We start from the raw sequence: 12065 nt of genomic DNA, 5'->3' as shown, positions 1-12065 counted from the left end.
TGAATGGATGGTATTATGGTTAATTTTGATCTCAGAATTACAGCTGTTTCATGGTGGATAGATACAGTCCACAATACTGCTAACATTTATACTGACACAGTACTGCATTGGTTTACCGTCAGAAAAGCAACATTTGGTTTGTCCTGTGACGTTATTATATTTGAAAGATTTTTTCCATGGGCTACTTATCAATCATTATCTTTTGAGGGCTTCATCCTGTTCAGATATTAAACTTTTAAAGACAACCACTGGCATTAAAAGCCCAATGACTATTTCTAAAAGGCCTTTTAATCATACCTCTAAAAGAGAATATTTGTAGTACAATATAAATTAGAACAATACTTCAACTTTCGTGCACTTGGGTCCAGTGTGGACAGCTAAGCATGTGCTTCAAGATGGAATAAAAAGTATTCCCAGTAGTGAAGATGCCTTCCTGCACAAGAAAAACTCTCACTTCCCATAGTAACTTGAGGTATATCACATTCAGCCACTAGGACAGATCTAAAGTTTTTCACAAGTTCCAGCACGTCAGTGTTATGAAAAAGGATATATTCCAGCATATGCTGTCCTCACATTGATTAAGATTCCTCTCACTGGTGAATACTGAAACAAGTATTCTTTAAAGGCCTCTGAACCTCTAACTTTGGGCACATATGTCCTCTTTTATCCCTGATTGGGCCTACTTTCACTCTAAAGTTGTCATCCTGTTTTTCACAAATGTGTAGAATACCTTGGGGTTTTGCTTAATCTTTAAGGAAAGGCCTTCTCATGTTCCCTGACAACCCTCTCAAGATCCCTGTCTGATCTTTGCATCCTAAACATTAAGTATGCTTTCTTTCTCTTGACTAGATGTTCAAAGAGAGAGAGAAAAAGAATTCCAGAGCATTAGGCACTAATAATACATGACATAGTCATCACAGTAGTAAGAAGTTGAAAAGAGGAGGCAGTGATACGTAAAACAATGTGGAGTTTGGGACTTGCATTTTGTTTTGATGAAGGACAAAGAATATGGCAGTGAGTGAAGTTACAAAAATAATTTCTGGATGGCCTGAGATGGGCAAAATAATAGTAAAAGATGATCTCTATGAAGGAGTAAATAGTGGACCAGATGAGTGAACCATACCATGGAACCATAGAAACTACAGCACAGAAACAGACCCTTTGGCCCTTCTTGGCTGTGCCGAACCATTTTCTGCCTAGTCCCACTGACCTGCACACGGACCATATCCCTCCATACACCTCCCATCCATGTATCTGTCCAATTTATTCTTAAATGTTAAAAAAGAACCCGCATTTACCACCTCGTCTGGCAGCTCATTCCATACTCCCACCACTCTCTGTGTGAAGAAGCCCCCCCTAATATTCCCTTTAAACTTTTCCCCCCTCACCCTTAACCCATGTCCTCTGGTTTTTTTCTCCCCTTGCCTCAGTGGAAAAAGCCTGCTTGCATTCACTCTATCTATACCCATCATAATTTTATATACCTCTATCAAATCTCCCCTCATTCTTCTACGCTCCAGGGAATAAAGTCCTAACTTATTCAGCCTTTCTCTGTAACTGAGTTTCTCAAGTCCCGGCAACATCCTTGTAAACCTTCTCTGCACTCTTTCAACCTTATTTATATCCTTCCTGTAATTTGGTGACCAAAACTGAACACAATACTCCAGATTCGGCCTCACCAATGCCTCATACAACCTCATCATAACATTCCAGCTCTTATACTCAATACTTTGATTAATAAAGGCCAATGTACCAAAAGCTCTCTTTACGACCCTATCTACCTGTGATGCCACTTTTAGGGAATTTTGTATCTGTATTCCCAGATCCCTCTGTTCCACTGCACTCCTCAGTGCCTTACCATAAACCCTGTATGTTCTACGTTGGTTTGTCCTTCCAACGTGCAATACCTCACACTTGTCAGTATTAAACTCCATCTGCCATTTTTCAGCCCATTTTTCCAGCTGGTCCAAGTCCCTCTGCAGGCTCTGAAAACCTTCCTCACTGTCTACTACACCTCCAATCTTTGTATCATCAGCAAACTTGCTGATCCAATTAACCACGTTATCATCCAGATCATTGATATAAATGACAAATAACAATGGACCCAGCACTGATCCCTGTGGCACACCACTAGTCACAGGCCTCCACTCAGAGAAGCAATTCTCTACCACCACTCTTTGGCTTCTTCCATCAAGTCAATGTCTAATCCAATTTACCACCTCTCCATGTATACCTAGCGACTGAATTTTCCTAACTAACCTCCCATGCGGGACCTTGTCTAAGGCCTTACTGAAATCCATGTAGACAATATCCACTGCCTTCCCTTCATCCACTTTCCTGATAACCTCCTCGAAAAACTCCAACGGATTGGTCAAACATGATCTACCACGCACAAAACCATGTTGACTCTCCCTAATAAGCCCCTGTCTATCCAAATGCTTGTAGATTCTGTCTCTTAGTCCTCCCTCCAATAACTTACCTACTACTGACGTTAAACTCACCAGCCTATAATTTCCCGGATTACTTTTCGATCCTTTTTTAAACAACGGAACAACATGAGCCACTCTCCAATCCTCCGGCACTTCACCCGTAGACAGCGACATTTTAAATATTTCTGCCAGGGCCCCCGCAATTTCAACACTAGTCTCCTTCAAGGTCCGAGGGAACACTCTGTCAGTTCCCGGGGATTTATCCACTTTAATTTTCCTCGAGACAGCAAACACCTCCTCCTTTTCAATCTGTATAGTTTCCATGGTCTCACTACTTGATTCCCTCAATTCCATAGATTTCATGCCAGCTTCCTTAGTAAATACAGACGCAAAAAACCTATTTAAGATCTCCCCCATTTCCTTTGGTTCCGCACAAAGCTGACCACTCTGATCTCCAAGAGGACCAATTTTATCCCTTACAATCCTTTTGCTCTTAATATACTTGTAAAAGTATATTACAAAAGTATATTATATGAACTTGAAAAGAGTACTGAGGTTACTGGAATAAATGGATTGAATATATAACCCCAATGCAAGCAGACTTTAGATGACTCTCCTAATGATTTATACTGCTCTTCTCATCAACACAGTAATATTGCTAACGTAAGCACCCCTAGTCTAAATGTTTTTTTTGTTTTCTTTTGGAAAATAGAGAATTAACACAAGTAAAGGGAAAGATTTGGGAAAGGGATAAAAAAAATGAAAAAATTAAGTAAATAAGTACATAGGGATTGGATAATTATGTCTGCGGGCAGGAGCAAGCATGAACAAATTAGGATATAAACACCTACAATGGTTGGTACATAGGCTTATATACAACATTTTGGACCAGTGGAAATGGTCCAGAAGGGTTATATGGAAACTATTATTACCATTTTTCTTAACAACTAATTCCATTACTTAGCCTAATAGGTTAGATTTACCACAGTACATAATTATCTATTTAAATGTTTATTTTCCTTTTATATCATCTCAATGTATACTTAAAAATGTATAAATAATTGTAGTTTTATACATATAAAAAAATTGAAAAGGTTATATGTGTGAAAAAAGTACATGATATTTGTGAATTCCTTATCCAAATAAAAATAAAATTAAAAAAAAAGAAATACTCTATCCGGGGTGACATCTCGTTGAATCTCTTCTGCAGTCTCCCTATTGTAATCGTGTTCTTCCTAAAGTGTGTCGGCCAGAACTGCGCACAGTATTCCAGCTATGCTGTAATCAATGTTTTATAAAGTTGTACCAAGACCTTCTTGTTCTTATTCTGTGCCCCCAAGGTAAGTTTGCTTTAAGCCATCTTCACCACCTCATCTACTTGTACTGCCACCCCTTCAGGGATCTTTGCACTTGTACACAAGGTACCTCTGCTCCTGAAAGCTACCCAAAGCCTTGCCATTCATAGTATATATCCTACCCTTACTGCTCCCAGCCCAAAATACATCACCAGTAAAGCTCTGAGGCAATGGTGTGTGTATAGTTGATGTCATCATTGGACAAAAACCATGAGGATGGTTCCCAGCAGATTTTTTTTGGGATGTATGATTGGTTTATAGGTGAATGTGAAAAGGGGATACTGCTGAAGAAATTTGGACTCTACTTTTATTAATGTCACAATGAACGTTTGTTTTCAGAGTCATAGAAAACTATAGCACAGAAACAGGCCCTTTGGTCTATCCAGTCTGCTAAACTATTATACTGCCTAGTTCCATCACCCTGCACCCCCATAGTCCTCCATACCCCTCCCATCCATGTACCTATCCAAATTTCTCTTAAATGTTGAAATCAAATCCGCATGCACCACTTGCACTGGCAGTTAATTCCACACTTTCACAACCCTCTGAATGAAGCTGTTCCCTTAAAAAATTTCACATTTCACCTTTCACCCATAGCCCATGACCTTTAGTTCTAGTCTCTGAAAAAAGTCTGCTTGTATTTACCCTGTCTATATGCCTCATAAATTTGTAACCCTCTATCAAATCTCATCATTCTCCTATGCTGTAGGGAATAAAGTCCCTAGACATGGGGTTGGGATTGCAAAGGGAGCTGTAATAAGGGTAATGTCACAATTGTAATGGGGAACTTCAAGGGGATTGGGAAAACCAGGTTGTTGTTGGATCGTAAGAGAGGGAATTTGTTGAATGCCTATGAGATGGCTTTTTGGAGCAGCTTGTGCTTGAGCCTGCGAGGGGAAAGACCATCTTAGAATGGTGGTTGTGTAATGACCCAGATTTTATTTGTCAGCTTAACATAAAGGAACCCTTAGGAGGCAGTAATCATAATATTGAATTCTTACTGCAATTTGAGAGGGAGAAACACAAGTCACATGTATCAGTATCACAATGGAATAAGGGGAATTACAGAGGTATGAGAGAGGGGCTTGCACAGGTGGATTGGAAGGGGATACTGGTGGGGATGATAGTAGAACAGAGGTGGCTGAAATTTCTGGGAATAATTCACAAGGTGCAGGATAGACATGTCCCACAGAAGAAGTTTTCGAAGGAGCAGGACTAGGCAAGCATGGCTCACAAGGAAATTTGAAGACTATAAAAGCCAAGGAAAGGGCATATAAGGTAGCAAAAGTAAGAAGGAATTTGGATGATTGGGAAGCTTTTAAAATTCAATAAAAGACAACTAAAAAAATCAAGAAGGGAAAATATGGAATATAGGGGGCAAACTAGCCAATAATGTAAAACGGGATTATAAAAGTTTTTTTTCATTTGCATAAAGAACAAAATATTAGACCACTGGAAAATGATGCTGGGAGTGGTAGTAATGGGGGACAAAGAAGTGGCAGATGAATTTAATAAGTTGCTTCAGTCTTTAATGTGGAAGACACTAGCTCTATGCCAGAGGTCTGAGTGCCCGGGAGCAAGAGTGAGTGCTATTGCTATTACAAAGGAAAAAGTGCTAGGCAAACTCAAAGGTCTTAAGGTGGATAAGTCACCTGAAACAGATGGACTACATCCCAGAGTCCTGAGAGAGATTGCTGAAGAGATAGTGGAGGCATTGGTCATGATCTTTCAAGAATCACTTGATTCTGGGATAGTCCCAGAGGAGTGGAGAATTGCAAGTGTCAATCCATTCCTTTAAGAAGGGAGGGAAAGAAAAGAAATTATAGACACAAAATACTCTGCAGATGCTGGGTTCAAAGCAACACGCTGGAGGAACTCAGCAGGTCGGGCAGCATCCGTGGAAACGAACAGTTGACGTTTTGGGCCAAGAACCTTCGTCAGGACTGAAGAGGGAGGGGCAGAGGCCCTATAAAGAAGGTGGGGGGAAGGAGAAGGCTGGTAGGTGCCATGAAAAACCAGTAAGGGGATAGATCAAGGGGTGGGGGAGGGGATAGGCAGGAAAGGTGAAGAAGGAATAGGGGAAAGTACAATGGGTAGTAGAAGGAGGCGGAACCATGAGGGAGGTGATAGGCCGCTGGAGGAGGGGGCAGAGTGAAACTGGGATGGGGGAGGGAATTACCGGAGGTTGGAGAGTTCAATGTTCATGCCAAGGGGCTGGAGACTACCCAGACGGTATATGAGGTGTTGCTGCTCCAGCCATGGCCTACTCCCTCTTCTAGCTCCTCTGGCTCAGACATAATATGATAAGTTTTAATCTACAATTTGAGAGGGAGAAGGGAAGATCGGAAGTGTCAGTATTACAGTTGAACAAAGGGGACTATGGACACATGAGGGAGGAGCTGGCAAAAGTTGACTGGAAAGATACCCTAGCAGGGATGACAGTGGAACAACAATGGCAGGTATTTCTGGGAATAATACAAAAGGTGCAGGATCAGTTCATTCAAAAGAGGAAGAAAGGTTCTAAGGGGAGTAAGAGGCGACCGTGGATGACAAGGGAAGTCAAGGACAGTATAAAAATAAATGAGAGGAAGTATAACATAGCAAGGATGAGTGGGAAGCCAGAGGATTGGGAGACTTTTAAGGAACAACAGAAGATAACTAAAAAGGTAATACGGGGGGAAAAGATGAGGTACGAAGGTATGCTAGCCAAGAATATAAAGGAGGATGGTAATAGCTTCTTTAAGTATGTGAAGAGGAAAAAAATTACTTGAAGACAGAAATGGGTGAAATTATTATGGGGAACAAGGAAATGGCAGACAAGCTGAACAGGTACTTTGGATTTGTATTCACTAGGGAAGACACAAACAATCTCCCAGATGTAATAGTGGCCAGAGGACCTAGGGTAATGGAGGAACTGAAGGAAATTCGCATCAGGCACAAAATGGTGTTGGGTAAACTGATGGGACTGAAGGTTGATAAATCCCCAGGGCCTGATGGTCTGCATCCCAGGGTACTTAAGGAGGTGGCTCTAGAAATAGTGGATGCATTGGTAATCATTTTCTAATGTTCTATAGGTTCAGGATCAGTTCCTGTGGATTGGAGGGTAGTTAATGTTATCCCACTTTTTAAGAAAGGAGTGAGAAAGAAAACAGGCAATTATAGACCAGTTAGTCTGACATCAGTGGTGGGGAAGATGCTGGAATCAATTATAAAAGATGTAATAGCGGCATATTTGGATAGCAGTAACAGGATCAGTCTGAGTCAGCATGGATTTACGAAGGGGAAATCATGCTTGACTAATCTTCTGGAATTTTTTGAGAATGTAACTATGAAAATGGACATGGGAAAGCCAGTGGATGTAGTGTACCTGGACTTTCAGAAAGCCTTTGATAAGGTCCCACATAGGAGATTAGTGTGCAAAATTAGAGCAAATGGTATTGGGGGTAGGGTACTGACATGGATAGAAAATTGATTGGCAGACAGGAAACAAAGAGTAGGGGTTAATGGGTCCTTTTCAGAATGACAGGCAGTGACTAGTGGGCTACCGCAAAGCTCGGTGCTGGGACTGCAGCTATTTACAATATACATTAATGATTTAGATGAAGGGATTAAAAGTAACATTAGCAAATTTGCAGATGACACAAAGCTGGGTGGCAGTGTGAAATGTGAGGAGGATGTTATGAGAATGCAGGGTGACTTGGACAGGTTGGGTGAATGGGCAGATGCAGTTTAATGTGGATAAATGTGAGGTTATCCACTTTGGTAGCAAGAACATGAAGGCAGATTACAATCTGAATGGTGTCAAATTAGGAAAAGGGGAAGTACAACGAGATCTAGGTGTCCTTGTTCTTCAGTCGCTGAAAGTAAGCATGCAGGTACAGCGGGCAGTGAAGAAGGCTAATGGCATGCTGGCCTTCATAACAAGGGGAGTTGAGTATAGGAGCAAAGGGGTCCTTCTGCAGTTGTACAGGGGCCTGTTGAGACCACACCTGGAATATTGTGTACAGTTTTGGTCTCCAAATTTGAGGAAGGACATTCTAGCTATTGAGGGAGTGCAGTGTAGGTTCACGAGGTTAATTCCTGGGATGGCGGGACTGTCATATGTTGAAAGATTGGAGCGACTGGGGTTGTATACACTGGAATTTAGAAGGATGAGAGGGGATCTGATTGAAACATATAAGATTATTAAGGGATTGGACACGTTAGAGGCAAGAAACATGTTCCCAATGTGGGGGGAGTCCAGAACCAGAGGCCACAGTTTAAGAATAAGGGGTTGACAATTTAGAACGGAGTTGAGGAAAAACTTTTTCACACAGAGGTTTGTGGTTCTGTGGAATGCTCTGCCTCAGAAGGCAGTGGAGGCCAATTCTCTGGATTCTTTCAAGAAAGAGTTAAATAGAGCTCTTAAAGATAGCGGAGTGAAGGGATATGGGGAGAAGGCAGGAAAAGGGTATTGATTGTGGATGATCAGCCATGATCACAGTGAATGGTGATGCTGACTCGAAGGGCCAAATGGCCTACTCCTACACCTATTGTCTATTGTCTATTGACACTACTGGAGACACTGTGGGGCTACCTGGCGGAACCTCCCACGATCTGTCACTCAAATCCCTCTGCAACTCGGAGACCCCTGTCTCGGGTTCAGGCCCCACTTCCTCTCCCCCAGAGTCCTGCTGCGCTCTCTGTTGCCCACCAATAGCCCCCCTCGCCTCACCTGATGCAGTGGGAGAAGGGTCTGGAGTCCCTTCCTCCATCACGGGGAAGTTAACGAACGGCAGCACGTATCACTCATCTGAGTCATCATCCTCCATATCAGTATCCCTTTCCGGATACGGATTCTGGCCCGATCCAGTCTCTTTTGCAGTGGGCTCTTCCCTCACCCCACGCTTCCGCAGTGTCCTCGTACTAGATGTAGACTCCAATTTGGGCTCTTGGTCTACCTGCACCTCTTGTCCCAGGGGCAACAGGTGGTTCTGATGGAGTATCTTGACAGGTCCCTTTCCCTCCTCGGGCCTCACCCGGAAAACCGGTAGGTTTGGCATCTGACTCTCCACCACATAGGGTGTGGCTGCCCAGCCATCAGCCAACTTGTGCTTTCCAGGTGATCCCAAATTCCTTATGAGGACTCGTCTCCCGGCAGGAGCTGGGAGAGCTTCACTTTCTGGTCATACCTCCTCTTATTTCCCTGATTCTGCTTGGCGGCTGCCACCCCAGCCAATTTGTAAGCCCTTTTTAGCTCTCTCCTCATGTCAAACACGTATGTACTTAAGATAAGGTTTTGGCTGTACGTCACCCGCATCAGTCCCGAAACAGAGATCAATGAGCAACCTCGTCTCACGCCCAAACATCAGATAATAGGGCGAATACCCAGTAGCCTCATTGCGTGTACAGTTGTAACAGTGAACTAGATGCCCAATACGTTGACTCCATCTGCTCTTTTTGCTGATCTCCAGAGTCCCCAGCATGTCTAGCAATGTCCCATTAAACCTGTCAGGTTGGGGATTGCCCTGTGGATGATAAGGCATGGTCCTCAATTTCTCAACTCCCAGCATGCCCAGTAACTCATAGGTGAGCTTACTCTTGAAGTCCCATCCCTGATAACTATGTATCTGCCGGGGAAGGCCGTAATGCACAAAATACTTCTCCCATAACATCTTTGCCACCGTAGTTGCCCTCTGGTTCTTGGTAGGAAAAGCCTGAGCATGTGTAGTGTAGTGGTCCATGATGACTAAGACATTCGCCATGTTGTTGGCATCAGGTTCTATGGACAGAAAATCCATACACATTAGGTCCAGGGGCCCTGCTCTTTGCAAGTGGGACAGAGGGACGGCCTGCACAGACAGTGTCTTCTGGCATATGGAGCGAATGCATGACTTGCAATACTCCTCAACCTCTGACTTCATTTGGGGCCAGTAAAACCTGTCTTTGAGCAATTCATAGGTCTATTCCACCCCCAAATGTCCAGAATCATCATGCAGTGACTGCAACGCAATCCTTCGATATTTCTCAGGCAGGACTAACTGCCAACACCGAGGTTGGTCAGGGGGTGACATTACCTGGTATAGAATTTGGTTCCTCAACTTCATCCGAGGCCATTCCCTAAGTAAAGGAGGCTCTGAAACGTGTTTCATCTTCTCCGCTCACGCCATATCCCCCTTTTCCACCGCACACCAATCAGTGCCAATGCCCAGGTCATCTTGCTGAGCAGCTGCCACTTCTCCGGGATTTAACTCCGGCAGCTGCTTGGCCTTCAGTGCGGTCAGGTCACAGTGAACTGGGGGCAGGGTGTCATCAGAAGCCCCCAATGGGTCCACTGCGCGATCTGGCCTCCCTTTTTCCTCAGCCTTCAGGGTGATAGCAAACTGTCACATGGCCTTCACCCCAGGGGCAGGAACGCTCTCCCACACCTCGTCCCTCTCCAGTTCCTCATGCATCTGTTGGGACAAAGCATCTGCATCGATATTTTGGCTCCCTGGCCAATACTTCAGGCTGAAATCATATGCCAACAATTCTGCCAACCAATGATGACCTGTAGCATCCAGTTTCGCTGAGGTCAGGATGTAAGTGAACGGGTTGTTGTCTGTCCTCACCTCAAACATGTCTCCATAGAGATAATCACTCAGCTTATTCACCACCGCCCATTTCAATGCCTGGAATTCCAACTTGTGGGTAGGATAGTTTCTCTTGGAGGACGACAAACTCCAGCTGACAAACGTTACCCAAGCACCCAAGTTCATCATGTCTCTTCTTGGAACAACCCACATCAGACTCGCCAAGGGAAAAACCATCTTCCAGCTTCAATATCTTCTCCACCAATCTTTGCCTCCGGCCCGGTGGCACAGGAGAGTCCCCAAAGTTAAAGGCCTCAGCAGTCAGCTTTCCTCTGTTTTCCAACAGCTCCCATCCAGCGGGCCTCATGGGGGTGCTAGACATTACCTTCACCCGGAACAAATGCGCCAGAGGCATCCCTCTCTTAAAGGTGATTTCCCTCTTCATAGTGTTCCGTACAACCACCGCCGTCCTGCTCGCCTGTACCACCAGGAAACGCGACTGCCTTTCGAGGTCTTCCGGAGCATCCACTAAAAGGGCCTCACCATCAGGCACTCCAGGAAATCTAGAGGTTCCCATCACTCTTGCCACTTCCCCAGGCCTTATTACCTTCGGTTTTGACTGGGTGCACCACACAGTCCCTCGTTTAAGTTCGTTATCTGGCCCAGGGTAGCTCTGCACTTCCTCAAAAGCAGCTCGAAGCACTGGGTGCACAACCTGAGTCCACAGAAAGTTAACACCCGCCTTCTCCTTATAGGTCTCCATGAGCCTCTGGACCACAGGGAAGTTGGTCCCCACCAGAATTGAAGCACCCTTTGTCTCAACCGGGTCCGGACAAACCAGCACTAACGTCTCCAGACACTTCCTCCTCGGCTTCTGAAAGCTCCAGTCTCATGGACAAATACCCGTCGTACGGATAATCACCAGCACTAGCGCCCCAAATCCCCAGCGCAATGAATGGGGTCAAGGACAAATGCTTTAAATACTGGTTGTAAAACGAACGGTATAGTAACATGTCCTGCGACCCGGTGTCGAGTATGGCTTTAGCATAGATTTCCCCTATCCGTAGCGACACGCTGGAGCGGGGTCCCACTAATTCTTCCGGAATCGGGTTTTTTTTCTTTCGGGGGTTCTGTGGTACATTTCTGAGAACATGTTCCCCCAGAGACACCAGGCCGTTCTCTCACTGGGTCTCCTCTAAGTTTCCTGACACCTCTCCCTACTTGGATGCCCGCGGAGTCCCCCTCCGAGGGGCTCCCTGCTGCTCACATTCCCGCCGGAAGTGGCCCTCTTCCCCACAGTTATAGCACATGCTACCGGCCACCCCTCCTCTTGCAGCCCCCTGCGTTGTCCATCCCCTGGGGGGGGGCCCTCCCTACCGACTCCTCGGTTCTCAGTTGGCCACCACCTCCTTTATCAATTTCTGGGTGGAGCTGGCTCCGCCCATTTCCCCACCAGGGCTGCAACTGAGGAGTTCAGCCCACTGACAGAGTCCTCCCACGGCCCTAACGCGTTCTCATCCCCCTCCTCCCCGACATTTCTGATGGGCTGAACAAACATCGGAGGGGGTGCATGCCGGACACTCCAAGCAATTTTATCCTCAGCCTGGGCACCTCTAATTACCTGATCCATCCTTAACTGATCCACCTCCTCAGCCCAAATGAACCCCCGGCGCCGCAGCCCACTGAGCCGTCTCGCTAGCTGATAAAAGTAGGCAGACAGCTTGTCACCC

This window comes from Mobula birostris, chromosome 19 (genome assembly GCF_030028105.1).
Source record: "Mobula birostris isolate sMobBir1 chromosome 19, sMobBir1.hap1, whole genome shotgun sequence".
In the NCBI taxonomy this organism is placed as follows: Eukaryota; Metazoa; Chordata; class Chondrichthyes; order Myliobatiformes; family Myliobatidae; genus Mobula; species Mobula birostris.
This window is presented reverse-complemented; position numbering follows the sequence as displayed.